We start from the raw sequence: 16009 nt of genomic DNA on the forward strand, positions 1-16009 counted from the left end.
CTATGTTGTGCGATACGGTGCTGACCAACGTTGAAAGGAATCTAAAAATGTTGGTGCTGACAGAAGAAAGAGACGTTCATGACATGATAGAATAGCCAGAAAAGCTGAGAAAGGCCGTCCAGAATCAAAATTCTTGACTGAGAGTAAAAAAAAAAAAAGAGAAATGTGCTGCCACAGTGGTTGGCACTGTGACTGTACCGCTGTACCACAACGATGCTCAGCTGTGCTAAAGTGACCTTGATTTTTTTTTATCAATTAAACTCTACTGATCCGGCCTTATACGCCACACCTGGTAGCCGCTTACGAATTTCGATATCTCTGCGGACTTGTCTGTCACGCAGTGGACTTCACTCGCCCTTTCTTAGCATTACGGGTCCCACGTACGAAGCCCTTCCCATGGTAGAACCAAATAAGCTTCGAGCATTTGCAACAGGAACCACATATGGCAACGGGAACACACTTTTCGAACACAGTAAGAAAACGTTCGGGATCTGTAGATAATTCTATCATGAACACGCGAAATAAATGTAATTTCGCTATGTGCGGCAGGAAGCCCATAATTTCGCTCTCTCTCTCGTAGGCCCCGTCTATTTCGCCGCGGTTTATGACGTCATACACGTACCACATTGTAACCCATAGACGCCGGCTGTTTGTCGATTGCTCATTACCATGAATCACTCCCGATAGAAAGCTCTCACTCCTCCAATCCACAGTACACCGCGGGAAGAAGAAACGCTGTGTCTGAAGGTACGTCGGACGCCAAGAATGAAAACTTTCTCGAGCCTGCGGCATTTGTGCTGAGTCATGCAGTCGTGCCGGATTATGCCTTTCTTGCGCCTGACTGTGCTCTACCTTCAAAATTACCACTGATTTTCCGGCCCGGAGGAGCAGCAGGGGCCGTAGTAGAGACCGGGCCCACTATCCTGGAGCGGTATCTTCGCTCGTGCCAGGCTTTCCGTATGCTGCTCTCCGTGACATTCAAAAGCATTTTTGAATGCTTCAGTTTGACTTAAAACGTCCTTCTGCAAAAAACATGTACGTATTGCATGATCCCATTGCACTGACAATGGGCATACGGGTAAGCTAGGCGGCGCTTAGAAACCACAGGTTTTAAACGTGACAGACTGTTTTTGAAGGTCAAGCAAGCGCCATTTTGAATTTCCACTTGCTCTTGCGCCGAAGACGTAGCTCTCGCGCCAGCGAGCGCGCGCCAGTCGAGCCCGGCCTTTATCACGGCCGTGCTCGATCGCGGCTCTCGCGTCCGTAGCTTGCTTGTGGACACCATACAGGCGCTGCTGCAGATGCTAGGAAAGGAGGCAGAGGCGAAGGGGCGCATTTGGCGATTTTTTAGTTTTTAAGCATGAAGTGGTTTTAGCTCCTGTTGTAGGCGACCATCCAGTGACCTTGAGCGTTCGGGCAAGTTTGCGAGAACTAAGCGCGATCATCCAAGCGACCAGTTAACACATAAAATAATGTGGTCTCTGGCTCCCAACCCTTTGTACAGGACTGCACTACATAGGCTAGTTACTGCCCAAACAAGTTACAAAAAAATATTGCTTCCGAGTTCATAATGTTTGTTCACAACATTACTCAAGCTGTAAGTTCTAGAACGCTAAAGCTTTATTTGTCATTTCCAATAGCGACGTTCTAAAGGCAGATACAGGGTACAAGTTATCTTCTGGCGCTGAACGTCAGAGGCCCGCGAGTTCCGCCGTTCCGCGGCACGGTTTAGTAAGTAAGTGGTCCTGATCCCTTTTTACTCAGGCCAGGCGTTTGTCAACGGCACAGGAGATGTTGAAAGTACGAAAAGGAAAGAAAGTAAGGCGTAGGAAGTAAGGAGAGAAAGAACATAAAACACAGTTTTGTCACAGTCTGTGAGTCCGTCTGGTTGGTCTGGTTCGTTGTATTCTAGCATGGAGGAAGGAAACTGAGGAGAAGCCCTACCCCCTCCGCGCGCGAGGAGAAAAGTGTGGAGGAAATGACGTCGTAGGTTCTCCTTTGTTTTGCTGTTTTTTATTTCTTAGCTCTAGTGGCCCCGCCTTTCGGGCCACAATGGCGGCTTTGTTATTGTTCTGTGCGCTCACACGTGTTGCTCCGTAGGTTTGGTACCGTGGCAAAGGCGCCGTGCGGGCAGGTTTGCGTTGGTCTCCGTGTTTTGTTGCGCTGCGTTATTTGGACCGTGCTCTACCGGATGTTGCTGTGGCCAGGTGTGACAGGAGGAACTAAAGTTCGTGAAATGAACGCGCATGCAATACTGTACGCAATGTACCGCGCCACGGCAATGGCGACGGACGAAGGAATATCCGCGGGAAATTTCGCCCTCTTTGGCGGAATCATGCTAACGTGCTAACGATTGTTTAGTATTGCTGCGGAGCGCGCGCGTCCGAGCAGCACGGTTGCGCGCAGCGCGGCGTGGTTTCGCGAGAAATGTAAACAAGAGAGGAGAGCTGGCCCGATAGGCGCAGCAACGCCGTGAGCAACGCCAACTTCCGGCTTCACTTTCGCTTCACAAAGAGTGACGTCAGGGCCTCTCCTGAGTTTCCTTCCTCCGTGTATTCTAGGCTCCAGTCGCCTCGGATTTCATCAAAGCCACGACGATCCAATCCGCCAGCCACGCCGGTTCAAGTCAGCGCGTCCCAGCCGCGTGGCATGATCATTGCGTCATCTTTCATGGGTTTCGCGTCACCTCGAGAGATGGCGCCACACTGTGTGGCGCCTCCTTCAGGCGCTTCTACCCGCCGCGGTAGAACATAAGCAATATTATGTTAGTTGTGCTAAATTAAAAATCTATTTCCGTTATGTCAAGGCGTGCCGAAACTCTTTCATGTAATTGCTTACACCACTACAAACAGCCCAAGGCAGTTGTTAACGTAACAGGAAAGAAAGCGCACATTTTTATTACGAGGGTAAATAACTGCCCGATTTTTTTCTTTCGTCTGTAAGCTTAGAAAAAAAAAATAAGTCCACTGAAGAGACTACATATCAATGGTGAATCGTATCAAGAAGTATGCACACAAAAGGTTAAGGGCACATTCACACCGGCGACTTGAGGAGGTCGCGCGACCATTTGCGACTCGCACTCAAAAAGCGACCGAAGGCGACTGATGTTCACACCGGCAAGCCCGGCTGAGCGCGACCCGCAAGGCGCAATCCCGGAGATTATCGTTCTCAGCGAGAACTCTCGGATTGGATTGGAAAAACTTTAGTAAAAGTCCTGCAATCTACGCGGAATTTGAATGCGACGCCGGAGGAGGCCGGATGTAGACACACGAAAGATCACTTCCGGTGCGCCGCTGATTGGTTTATCAGTTTTGCGACCACGGTCGCGCGACTGAAAAATCGCGCAGAGAGCGACTCGCCCAAAATGGTCGCTTTTCGAGAAAGGCGACCGTTTGCAACCATTTGCGACTGGTCGCAAAGCGACCAACTTGGTCGCGCGACCTCCTGAAGTCACCGGTGTGAATGTGCCCTAACAGCCCTGCTATGTTTCTTCAGAGGCTTAATTCACAAGGAGTTTCGTTCGTGAGTGTCACTTGCTATTGGCAATGACATGTGCTAATGACATGTGCGACGTAACGAATTGCCGGCTGGTGATCTTATGAGCAGTTCTACCATACGAAAGTTTTTGTGAATACACACCTAGTTGTCAAAAATCTTCTTTGGTTGCGCCATATTACGCTGTCCAAAGTAATATTACCGCGGCATTGACGCTGTTAAAATTTGTGTTTTGTCACTAGATAGTTTGGAAACACATTTCTTCAAGCGCAGTGATAAACGGTTAATAATAAAAAAAAAGAAATATGGATTGCTCATTTAAAGACACTTGAGCCAGTGTGTAGGGACAACGACGAAAACACAAACACGCACAGACGACAGTCACAGACAAAGGAGGGACTGCGTCGACTGCTCGCGCTTTTTTTTTTCCTTGCGGCCTAAAACATCGTCAAGCAAGCAATCACGTGCTTATCAGCGCGACCTATTGAAATGGCAAAGGTCGAGCTCAGCTACGCTGCGCGTGACTCATGCAATAGTCAGGTTTTCCGCCACTTCATACTAATAATGATCGTTGAGTGCAACTGAACTCGGAATACGTATACAGAGTTACAAGGAAGCAGTGAATACGAATAATGTACCGATCATCGTCGGCACACTTCTTTTGTCATTCGAATGTTTTACATTGCTTTGGATAGTGTGCGTAACAAGGCCGTAAGACAACGAGCAAAAGCATTTTGCCGTGTGTCAGCATGGCATCTTTAGCAAGCACTAGAAGATAAGAGGAACTATCGGAACTTTGATGCAAACCAGACCGGTACGGATTTTTCTCTGCTGCGCACTCCATAGTGGATACTACCTTTGCTTAAGTAGTGACGGTCATAGAAATTCCTACAAAGGTTACTATAGACAATACTCTGGCACAAGTGTCCGCGGGAACTGCAATTATGACTGTTCAGCAAGCCTTGTAATAACGGTTAGTACGTGGCTTCGCCTGAGCTTTGTCTTTTTTGGATTCAAACGGCTTGACCCCTGTTGGTTTGAAACAAAATATTGCGTTATAAATGCAACAATTCGCAGTGGCTATGCATGTGCGGTGAGACTTATAGCCTTCGTGTATTTGGATAATTTTGATTGCTTATAGAAATATGGAAAAATAAAGTGTAATTAGTAAACGCCATAAGGACATCTATGCACAAGCACAAAGATTAGACAAATCCATGTGTACTTTACCCACCCCTCCCATGGTAACTGATCGTACGCAGCCGCAGAGTTCTCTCTATAGGAATTCTAGTAGGAAGCTCTTAGCAGCACATAGGTGACGTCTGCGTACCTTGTCTCTAATAGTTTTTGCGACTGACGATTTTTATTGCTTTTTTATGGTTGTTCGTCTCCATTTTTAGAAATGGTTATTTAAAATATAATCTGTAGTGGTGTGTTTCTAGAAAGTGGCACAAGGAGGGACTATTCTTATGCTCACATTGATCACCTGTAGCACCTGATGTGCCAAAGCGTTGTTCGGTGAAGGCACGCCCGTTAGCCATGTTACCAGGTGAAGCTTGTCCAATGTGTATGTAAATTTTGCCTTTCTTATTTTTTCGGTGATGCATACACTCTTAGACAAAAGTACACCCTTTGGTGTGAAACTCTGCCACGCAGCAAAAATCGTCATCTGCCTTGGTTGCGTTTCCCTTCTTTAAAACGCCGCGCCCGCTACTTTCCTGTCGGGAACGCTATGTCATGCTGATAACGCGCATGCCGTTCGTTACTGGAATGTGCCGGGCTTGCCGCGTTAAAGAAAGGAAATGCGGACAAGACAAATGACGATTATTGTTGTGGAACGGCCTTTACAGCGGAGCTCACCCAAGCCAGTCTGCAATACAGCCAGACCAGTCACAGGAGTATATATATATATATATATACACATATATATATATATATATATATATATATATATATATATATATATATATATATATATATATATATATATATATATATATATATATATATATATATTGTAAAGGTGGTTTAGATCAGCACGACATGTGCACATGGAACAGAACCCACTTACGGGTGGTGGTGCGCCACCCTTGTGGAAACGGTTCAACAAGTGAGGAGTAAGGAGGGTGCTTGTCTCGATTCTCCGAAGCAAGACTGATTCTCGCCGTGTGAATACCTTCGGTGGAAGTGACGGTATAGAGATTGGATTGCCCACTGCTGCGAGGTAGGCGGCACGTCGTTGTTTGGTCGCATGCTTGTCTGCCCTTGGGTTTGCTACCTCAGGTGTGGTAGCTAAGAGAGGATAAGGACTATCGGAGGCTCTGGCTAGCGCGGTAGAGAGATGAGCGCGCGCCAGTCTATGAGCCTTCTCGTTTCCGGGGATACCGCAGTGCGCAGGGACCCAGTGAATGGTAACATCGTGACCGCATTCGTGGAGCAGGCGTGCCTGGTGCCGGATATTCTGCAGTATGGGATCTGTGTAAATAATATTAGCACATGCCCGATGGGCAGCCTGGGAATCTGTGTACACATGATGATGAACAGGGTCAGTTTGAGATGAAGTTGCGAGAGCCCACTCCAAATAATCTAGGATGGCCATTAGCTCAGCGCGGGTGCTGGACATTGCTTCTGCTGATATATGATGGCGGCGGTTCTGATTTTCATTTGTCTGGTTGTACCACGCAGTCGCATAACAGGTGTTACTAACGTCGTCTGCAGGCAGTGCAGCGTCCGTGTATACGATGCGTTCAGTCAAGGAGAGTGAACTCGTAGCCTTAGCGTGCCTCTTGGCATATGCAAGGCGCCGCATTCGCTGAGTAGGGTCCATATTGAGAGGAAGTGGCCTGCCATCGGTGAGAGCCGTGATTTCCCACGGCGGCGTGTTGTTGGGCAAAATCGGCATTTTGTGGACGTCATACCCGAGGAGCATGAGCGTGTGTCGCCCGGCTTTTGTGGCGCGAAGTCTCGTCTCTTGTGTATAGATGTGCATGTGCATGTATAGATGTGTTGTTTTCTTTGTTTGAAATTCTACGCGCACGCGTGCCCACTGGTCTAGTACTCGAGAACTTCCATCGTAACTGTGTACTTTGACAACTTTGCCGCTAAACAGTTGGTCTTGAGAAATCAGTAGAGAATGAGCTATGATAACTGATGCTCCAGTGTCAATTAATACTTCAATGACGTTTCTGTTTACGCTCATTTGTGCTGACAGTAGGCCTGCCGCAGACTTCGCCATGAACTTCGTTCGGTACATGAACGCACTACACCTAAAAACGTTTACACCCTTTGGAGCGTATCCTGTCCCACAACGATAATGGCATCTGTCTTGTCCGCATTTCCTTTCTTTAACGCTGCAAGCCCGGTACTTCGAAGCCACGAATGGCATGCGCGCTGTCAGCGTGACATAGCATTCTCGACAGGGAAGTAACGAGCGCAGCGTTTTCAAGAAAGGAAACGCAAGCAAGACAGATGACGGAATATTGTTTCGTGGCAAATATATACCCCAAAGGGTGCAACTGTTTTAAGAGTTCATCACTGCGGTGAAGCCGGACTTGTCTACCGCCGTTGCCCATACCGCGAAATGGGGCTACGAGGGTTCACCGTCAACACGCCGCGTCCACAGCTTGGGGAGCGCCCTCGTGACATCGCCGAGTACCTCGCCGCCACTCAGTGGAGTTCTCGACGACCGTACCATTCGCCGTCACCAGGCCGCTACCTGTCATCGCGCCGCCCAGCTCGGGGCCGGTCCGCAAGTCCACACCCGGAAAACTAAAAGCAGCAACCGATGGACGTCAGAATGCCGAAGATCCTCCACCGACGACGACAACAATTGAAGATCTAGCCCGGCGACGTATCAACGAGACGACACCATCCCGACGAAGCCTGAAAGCGAAGAATGCACCGACCAAAGACCTGACGACCCGCCGTACCAGCCACACAGGAGTGGTGGTGGCGGCGGCGGTGGCAGCAGCAGTAGCAGTAGCACTAACATAAATAGTTGTTTATTATTTAAATACATAAATAGGTAAATAAATAGATAGAACGAAGTTACTGCTGACTGCTCTAACTCTATAGCATAGCCCGCTGGAACCTAAACCTGTCCGTTTTGTGGGTGTGATGGGTAGGGTAAAAGGGCAGTGAGAGAGGATAACAGAGAAAGTTATATATATATATATATATATATATATATATATATATATATATATATATATATATATATATATATATATATATATATATATATATATATATATATATATATATATAAGACTAGATAAGACGTTGTCCATAGTTCGCTTGTAACTCGACTCCTCCGACCGCAACGAGTCACCTAGAGCAGCCAGGCCGTGAGGTCCGACTGCTCGAAGTCGCACAGTGTTCCGTGGCCCGGCGGGCACTAAAGGGGCCGCTGTTATGATCGACCTGTCAGGTGGGGGAAGCATTAAAACGGGCTTCCCCATGTCAACATAATTTCCGTCTCCTCCGAATCGACGCCACCTCGTTCTCCGTGAGCTGACACAAAAGGATAGAAGACAAAACCTAACGTCAGGACGACGTCACGCTTTTACCCGAGCTGACACAAAAGGATAGAAGAAGAAACCGGAGGTCAAGACGACGTCACATTTTTTTCCGAGCTGACACCAAGGATGGGCAAAAGTGAAGGACTGTCTCCGGAGGAAGACGGCGACGACAGGACCACTAGAGGTAATTTAAGGTCGTGCTGACCCACGTGTTAATAAGAACTGCTTAAAACTGAAAGAGTCGCATCCATGTATACCAGTGAAGTGAATACAATCTTTTCTACTTTTTTTTTCATCCTCACTGTGCCCAGCTTTGTTGTCGTTTCCTGATTCCTACGGTGAAGACCCACCCCACCCGGTCGAGATTATATCACCACGGCGCTGTCGTCCACGTGCCCGGCCGAACCACGGAGCAGCTCAAGAGTTCCTCCCGGTGCGCCGCGAAAGCCTTGCACTCAAGGAGCAAGTGTTCGAGGGTGTCCAATTCACCACAGTTATTGCGGTTGTCCGTAGCTGCAAGACCAAAGTGTTGCCTACGCGCTTGCGTCCACGAGCATCAGACTCGCTAAGCGGACACACTTTTTCTGTCATTATGGTGGTTAACTGCGGCCGAAATAACAGTGATCGTATAGGAGGGCTGGATTAATAGATCATGTTAGTGAAGACTGGTAGACCTCCTGACAGCCCCGTTATATTTCGTTCTTGCTACCACGGGCATACTTCTGAAATATGCTTACTTCCGAGATAGGCGGGAAAACTGCTTCTGCTGCTCTTTCTTTTTGTTATAGTTACAGGCAGTGACAACTATGATCACCTCGTTCGACATTTTGCGTAGTGATAGACCAAGGCTACACGTAGTTAAGTCTAGTTCCTTTAACCTGCAGCGCCTGAGGCCATAAAGAACCTCAATGCGCTTCACCGCATACACAAGTAACGCATCTTGCATGATCACCTAATCGTTCTGTTCTGGCAGCACTTGGTTCTCGTGATGTCGCAAGTAGTAGCCCGCAGACTCGTGCATCCGCCTGAATGACGCACGAACAGTTTCTTCGAAAAGCTACGTTGGTGCGAAATAACGCATTCAGTCGCAGCATCTAGTATACCGGTAGCGACCCACCCTTGTACCTCATTTTGTATATATTTTTTTATTTATTTGAAACACGTCAGATGTACTATGGCGCTACTTTCATTATTCCTAGACATTAACATTTTTGCGCTTTCTTTCTTTGTGTTTTGTTTTACCGCCAATATTACGCGCAAGTTTGCATTAGTGAGTGCTTGCCAAGTTGGGATGCCCTCTACTCTCTCGTCATGGCCACTTTAGCATATACGAAAGAACTGGTCGGCGGTTTTTATACCTCACACCGCAAACCAGACATGATGCCCGGGGGCTGCGAATTTGCCGCCTGTCTTTTGTTTTACATTCGGTACGATTTTACGATCATGAACATGTTTTGAGCACCGCGTAACTGCGTCATTTCAGACGGTTGCAACACTTTATGGTCTTTGATACCTGCCTGCTCTTGAATAAGTAATTCCTGCCCTGAGGCCTAATGACGCGTTCGGAGAGCGTCCTCAGCTGTCAGAAGCGACAGCTGTTAATAGATTAGAACTCCCAACTAACTCTCCGGCTCGAGAACGTATCGAAGTGAGACTCGAAAGGTTGTGTCTGAGCGCAGCCATTTCCCCTTCTCCTCAAATCAACTCACACAGGTATTTCCAGGAAGAATGGTGGCTAATGGGCTCCGAATCTTCGTGCACGCGACCTGGAACTTTTTCTTTTTGCGATTTCATTCAACAATAGTCAATCCCGAAGAGGCAGTTGTGCTACTTCATGAGTATAACGTCCCCTGCACTTTGGTATTCTGGTACGTGCAAATATTTCGGTGGTGTTTTGACGAGGGGGTCAAACCGAACCGGAGCCGAACCGAAAACCGGAGCTGAATTTTCAGCTGAAGCGGAACCGGACCAAACCGTTACTTTTTTCCGCCCTATTGAAACCGAGCCAGAACATGGACTTATTGGAGGAATCGTTCCGAACCGGTTGTTGCGGCTCGAGGTGGCGTTTGGGCCAGGAATACACCAAGCCCATCGACGAGTGCGTCCAGTAGTAGGAATGAAGGAAAAAAAAAGGCTTATTTTACGTTATTTACACTGGCTCCAGATACGAAAGTCCACTCCATATAGGAGCATACTAAACGTCCGAGTTCACATCAGGACATGTCAGCCCCTCTGCACGAAAGTTTCTGCTTTTAATACCACCGTCTTCCCTAGGCGACTAGGCTAGGGAATCTGATGACTGTATCACGGCCAATCACAATCGTCGAATCGGTCGCAATATTCAGCACATGATATCGCACCGCTACGCCGAACTTCCGCCTCGGATGTTGCTACATATACCCCCTCATATTTTAGCAAGCGCGTAGCCATCCGGGAATCCGAGGTCGAAGCCGTTCCCACGCTAGCATTCGACGTTGGCACTTTTCATAATTAGTTCAGGTTGTCAGGTGCAGGAGGAGGGGTCTTTTCTGTACCTGTCAACAGTCGGTGTCAACGCTGCGTTGACTTCTGGATAGGCGCTGATGAAGGGGTGGGGTTTCATCGTGGTAAACGTCTAATTAATGCCCTTGGCCGTGTTGACACGTAGCATGGTTCAGAAGACGGGTCAGAAGGCCCTGTGAACCCTTTGATAGGGCTGGTCAGAGGGTAAATGTTGGACAAAGGCTCAAAGCCTCTTCTATATGACAAACGATTCCCACGTTAAAGCAAAGACTCAAATCGCTTCAAATAACCTCAACTCAGTTCTGATACTCATTAAGTTGTCAATTTCTGTGTAACTAAGGTTGTCTCTTACGCGATGAAAAATGTGGACGCTTTAGGCGTTCAGATACGTTGATGATTAAGAAATAAACGTTTTTATTTAGAACTCCAAGGAACTGACAGTGTAGCGTTCATTTGCTCCACTTGGTACAGGGACATGGAGCCCGCGGCGTTTCGTATTGCACGTGAAACGAAACAAGCTGCCGCCTAGGGCGGCACTTTGGTGAAGGCGTATACCTCCGTCATCCTTCATCCCACTTCACCAGCCCGTTTCACCAGCGGGCAACACACAACGTCGGGCTCCACTGGTCGTAATGCTGGATGTAAGTGGCATTCTATTACTGCGATAGTGACTATATGGACCCGTCAGGCGCATTTCTGCCGTCGTCGTTGCCCACAGCGTCACCGTGATGTTCCATGTAAAGTCCAAGGGCGATAAGATCGTCGCCGCGAGCCATGTGTGGTATTTACGAGTGAAAGCGGGAAAGGGTGAGCCGACGATGGTGGCTCAACCAGCTCAAGCTCGCGCGCGCCTGGGAGGAAAGCGGGGTGGCAGCGCGCCGTCTTCGGTCGCGTGTAAGGCACCTGGGGGATGGGAGGGAGGTGGGGGTTGTTCTACTCCAGCGGCAACTGCGTATGGGGCGGCGGCGCGTCGCCGCGCGGGCTTTATATCTTGAAAGCGATCTGCGATGGGGACAGAGTCCAGGTGCGCCGACAGCTCAGGGCTTCGTGTGCACTCTGCTGTCGCCGCTCAGTTTGCGTTGAAGCGATAGGAAGTACAAAGGTCACTTCGCTCACTGTTGCTGCCGTGCTTTCTCAAGCCAGCGTTCTGACAACGAGCGTCCGCGGTCATCAACTGTTATGGGTTCACGTTTGCCTGTGCGTGCGTTTGTTAATGCTTGTTAATTTAGTTAGTGTGCCAACGTTTACAAGACTATATGGCCTACTAAACAAATATCCTTACTTGGTATAGCTGTCTAGTAACTTGTTATCGCAATCGATGCTTCGCCTCTCGGGTGGTACTGCGAATTCTTTTTTAAAATTTACATTCACTCCCTTTTTAATGCGAAGTACTTGTGGGATCGATTCCAAGGTTTCTTCGGACGTCGGACCGAGGGCACGGCTTAATTTTTTAAGCAGCAAGTTTTTAAGCAGCAAGATAGCAAGACTATCAGCAAGTTTTTGCCCCTATTTCTTTTTTCTAGTCAAATTACGGCTGTAAATGCGAAGTCAACATATCCATTCCCAGCGGTTGACCTTTCTTGAACCGGCCCAGCACTACCTCCCGGTAGCTACGCGGCACGGCGCAGCTGTCAGTTGTTGAAGACGGTGGTTGTGCTTCACACGTCCATGGCGTACGAGCAACGAAGTGTGATTAGTTTTCTATGAAGCAACGGGACGAACGCCCATGGAAATTCACAGGGAAATGCAGCCAACGTATGGGGAAATTTGCCTCACTTTGAGGAGTGTGAGGTGGTGGTGCAGCGAGTTCGCAAAAGGCCGCGAAGACTTGCATGACAATGAGCGCTCGGGGAGGCCGCGTGCGTCGCTGGCTGACGACAGGGACACCTCAAATTTGGTGCTGCGATGGGACAGGTGCCTGAACCGATGTGGGGCCCATGTGAAGAAATAGCGTCAGGTACGTAGCATAGTGCTTATATATATTTGTAACTACCTGTATGTACCTTATTTGGCTAATAAAAAATAGGGGCAAAGACTTTCGTATTCGCCCTCGTATGATGCTACTCATGGGTATTTTTAAAGCTCACAAACCTCTTAATAAAATAGTGCATGGTATTTAACGACTTCTTTGATTTTGTTAAATTTCGTATGTTTGGACTACACCGTTCTTGAACGACGGGTAAGGGAACGCTCTCCGCCAAACGCACTGAATGGGTAGCTGCCACTGTGGCACAAAATATGTATGAACCTTCAATCGCATAGGATGGCTCGATGCTTTAGTGGGGAGAAGGAAGGAGAGCAAAGGGCACGCCAATACTAACACTGACGAGCCCTAATTGTATTTCGATGTGTGTTGTACTTCTCTATACGCGCAACTCTCCTCACTATTTTTTCATCAATAATCGTAAAACATCGCCCGCGTACCCGGGGAACCGCGACGTCGAAGTCTTACACTGTGCATCAGCCTGAATTGGTATCTTCATTTTTCGCATCGCTTGCGAAAGCTGCGGCACATAAAGATCCAAAACATCTAATAACATTACATTAGAGTCTGATTACACGTCGCATAAAATAAAACAAAACAAAAAACAACGAGAAGAGAAAAAAAAAAGACTTGTGCACATTGCATTCATTTAAACGCTTCGGAAAGCTTCGCATCGCAACGATTCCAACGTATGCCTTAGATCTGCGTAATTATTATGGCTCGTTGTTCATGAAATAATAAACTGATGCCCGGAAACTTGTGTTATTTTTTATTGCAATTATTATAATGACTGCCCTTCAAGGTGACGTTAATATTTTGCTGTATGCTACACCCGGTTAATGGGGCTATAGTGTAGAGGGGCGCAATTAATTGTCCTTGCATTGGGCGGCAAAATACCTTGGAGCGCTGTTGATTGGAGTGGCACAAGGTGTGTAGGTTGATGTAACTTTGCGAAATAAGACGATTAGTCAAGCTAGAATAAACACAACCTTGGTAGCTGTATTTCGGGTGCAGTGCCACAGGGTCATTGGTTATCCACTGTGCGGCAAACTACAAAATGCCTGAACGTAATAGGCGCGTGAATTCAAACACGTAAGCAGGAAAATTTTGTAATAGCGCTTCTCAGTTTAAGCCCTTTGAAATAACGGAACGCGCATAGGGGCACCGTTAGAACTCGATTGCAGGCTGTACAGAACAGGGGCAGAGCATCTTTAGTGGTAATACCAGCACCTGTCACGAAAGTCTGTGTGGTTGCAAAATCTTTAACATATTAGTCCCCCATTGGTCCCTCAGCCTCAACGATCGAGGTTAGCGCAGGTAATAGACAGCTCAACGAAGTAACTAAAATGAATTGAATTAGTTTTCACCGCATTGGTCTTTCGATAACAAATCACAGTGTGCCTGAGCGCCTCGAATGACAATGTATTCAATTGTGTCTGCAATGTTAGCGGCACCAGACGCATACATCAATCTGCGTCACGTAAGGGTAGAAATAAACTATCTCTGGTTCAAATAAACTCGCGGGTGAGGTTGGAAAACGTTGTTTTCTAGAGCTTTCTCTTCTCCTTAATTCGAAGCCGCTATCAACGCATATGGATGGATGGAATAACTTTAATGAATAACTTTAACCGCCTGTGTTGTCTTTATGTGTCTTCCTTTTGTGCTGCCTGTGTTGTCTTTATGTGTCTTCCTATTGTGAGTGTTCAATTACGGCAAAAAACATGTCTTTTAACTTTAATGAAGGGTCCTGCGAGCTATGGTGCGCAAGGTCCTATAGAGCGGGCTACTCCCACGTTGGGACCGGGAGTTGTAACTCCATGGCCGCATCGTGGGCTCGCTGGACAGCCCAGAGCTGCTCCGCGTGGTCCGTGCTGCGTAATGCTTCTTGTAGCCTGGCGGAGTCTTGATCCTTGTCTGCGTGGGTCCGACCACACGGCCAGAGTAAGTGATGTACGTCTAGTGTGCTATGGCAATTTTCGCAATATGTTTTGTATAGGTCCGGCATGCAGTGATGTAGACTGTTCTGCGTGGAGTACCTGTTTGTTTGAAGCATTCTGAACGTGAGGGCTTGAGGCCTGGTAAGCTTATTGTGAGGTGTGCTGTACATTCTGCGGTCTAGATAGAAGTGCTTTGTGATCTCGTTGTATGTGGAGGGAGGGTCCCGATTCTCGCTGGTATGGTCACGACCAGAATAGGTGGCGTCGCGGAGGGTTAGGTCTCGCGCGCTCCTGTGAGCCATCTCATTGAGATTGCAAAGGGCGTCCTCGATCTCTCCGAGGTGTACCAGGAACCAGCAGATGGTGTGATGCTGCAGCGGTGTGAATCTATTGATTATTTGTAGTCTTGGCTTGCAACTGCTCCTTTCTGAAAGGCTTTGGCGGCCGAGCGTGAACCGCTGTAGACGTGGGTGGTGGTTGGGTCTGTAAGCGCGAGTGCGATGGCGACCTGTTCTGCTATCTCGGACTTGTGGGTCTTGACTGTGAGAGCGTTTGTGACCTGACCTTGCTTATTGATCGTGGGGGCAACGAAGGCCTTCCTGGTCGGGTATTGTGCCGCGTCTACGAAACAGGCTAGTATCTTCTTATCACGTATTTCGCGCAGGATGAACGATGCGCATGCCAGTATTTCGCGCGGGGTTCATGTTCTGCGAGAGTGGGCAACCGTGTAGGAGTCGCGTGTGTCCATCGGAACGCTTTGATATAGATTCTTCATTACTGTGGTGTCATGACCTAGTTTGGCTAGGATTTCTCTACCTGGTTTGGTTCCAGAGAGTCTTGTCCATTGAGCCCGTTCTTGAGCTTCAGCGATTTCTTCAATTGTATTTTGTACTCCCAGTTACAGCAGGAGCTTTGTCTTGGTGTTCTTGAGGATTCCCAGCGCTAGTTTGACTAGTTTCCTCAGTGGTACATTGAGTTTGTCCTTCTCCGCTACCTTCCATCTGTGCATGGCCGCCTCGCAGGTGAAGTGGCATAGCGCAAAGGCATATATGAACACATATGAACCGGCTCAAACCCACTCGAACCGTTATATTCTTGCTCCGGAGGTGAATCTGAACGGAACCGGAAAATATGCAGATGTCTGAACCTCAATCCGAACCGAACCCAAAACTATTTTGGTTCGACATCCTGGAACATTTTACTACGACCGGAACTATGCGGTTGTGCACGATCGAACGCGCCCTCCGTTTGCTCAGATTAGCAAATTTAGGTTGATGCAGAAGAGAGCCCTCCCAAGTTGACATTTCATTAGCGCGAGAAAACGAGTGGCTGTATACGAGGACGAATTTTTCGCGAGGTGTGGTTCATTCACGAAAAACGCGAAAATAAAGCTTCTCGCAAGAAGTTACGTGTAATCGGGCAAGTGCAGACGAAAAAAGTTGCCGTGGTTGAACGTGGCGAAACGAAGTTTATCGAGCGATAGCTCGGTTTTGCTTGCTTTGAGAAAGGACAAGATCATTGGTTTGCAGAGATTTAGCTTTTTGTAGCGGCAACTACTGCATCTAATATTG

At 47.9% G+C, this 16009-nt stretch overlaps 1 protein-coding gene across 2 annotated transcripts in view; it reads left to right on the plus strand.

Moving 5' to 3' along the window:
- The first annotated feature begins 614 nt into the window (after nt 1–614).
- LOC135898396 (nose resistant to fluoxetine protein 6-like) overlaps nt 615–16009 on the plus strand; it is a 137793-nt gene continuing 122398 nt past the window's right edge. The window contains exon 1 of one of the 2 annotated variants that reach the window (XM_065427308.1): nt 615–747. The gene's annotated coding sequence lies outside the window, so the exon portion shown is untranslated. The remainder of the gene's footprint in view (nt 748–16009) is intronic. The other variant, XM_065427306.2, reaches the window with a different exon arrangement.

Source organism: Dermacentor albipictus, chromosome 4 (assembly GCF_038994185.2).
Source record: "Dermacentor albipictus isolate Rhodes 1998 colony chromosome 4, USDA_Dalb.pri_finalv2, whole genome shotgun sequence".
Classification (NCBI taxonomy): Eukaryota; Metazoa; Arthropoda; class Arachnida; order Ixodida; family Ixodidae; genus Dermacentor; species Dermacentor albipictus.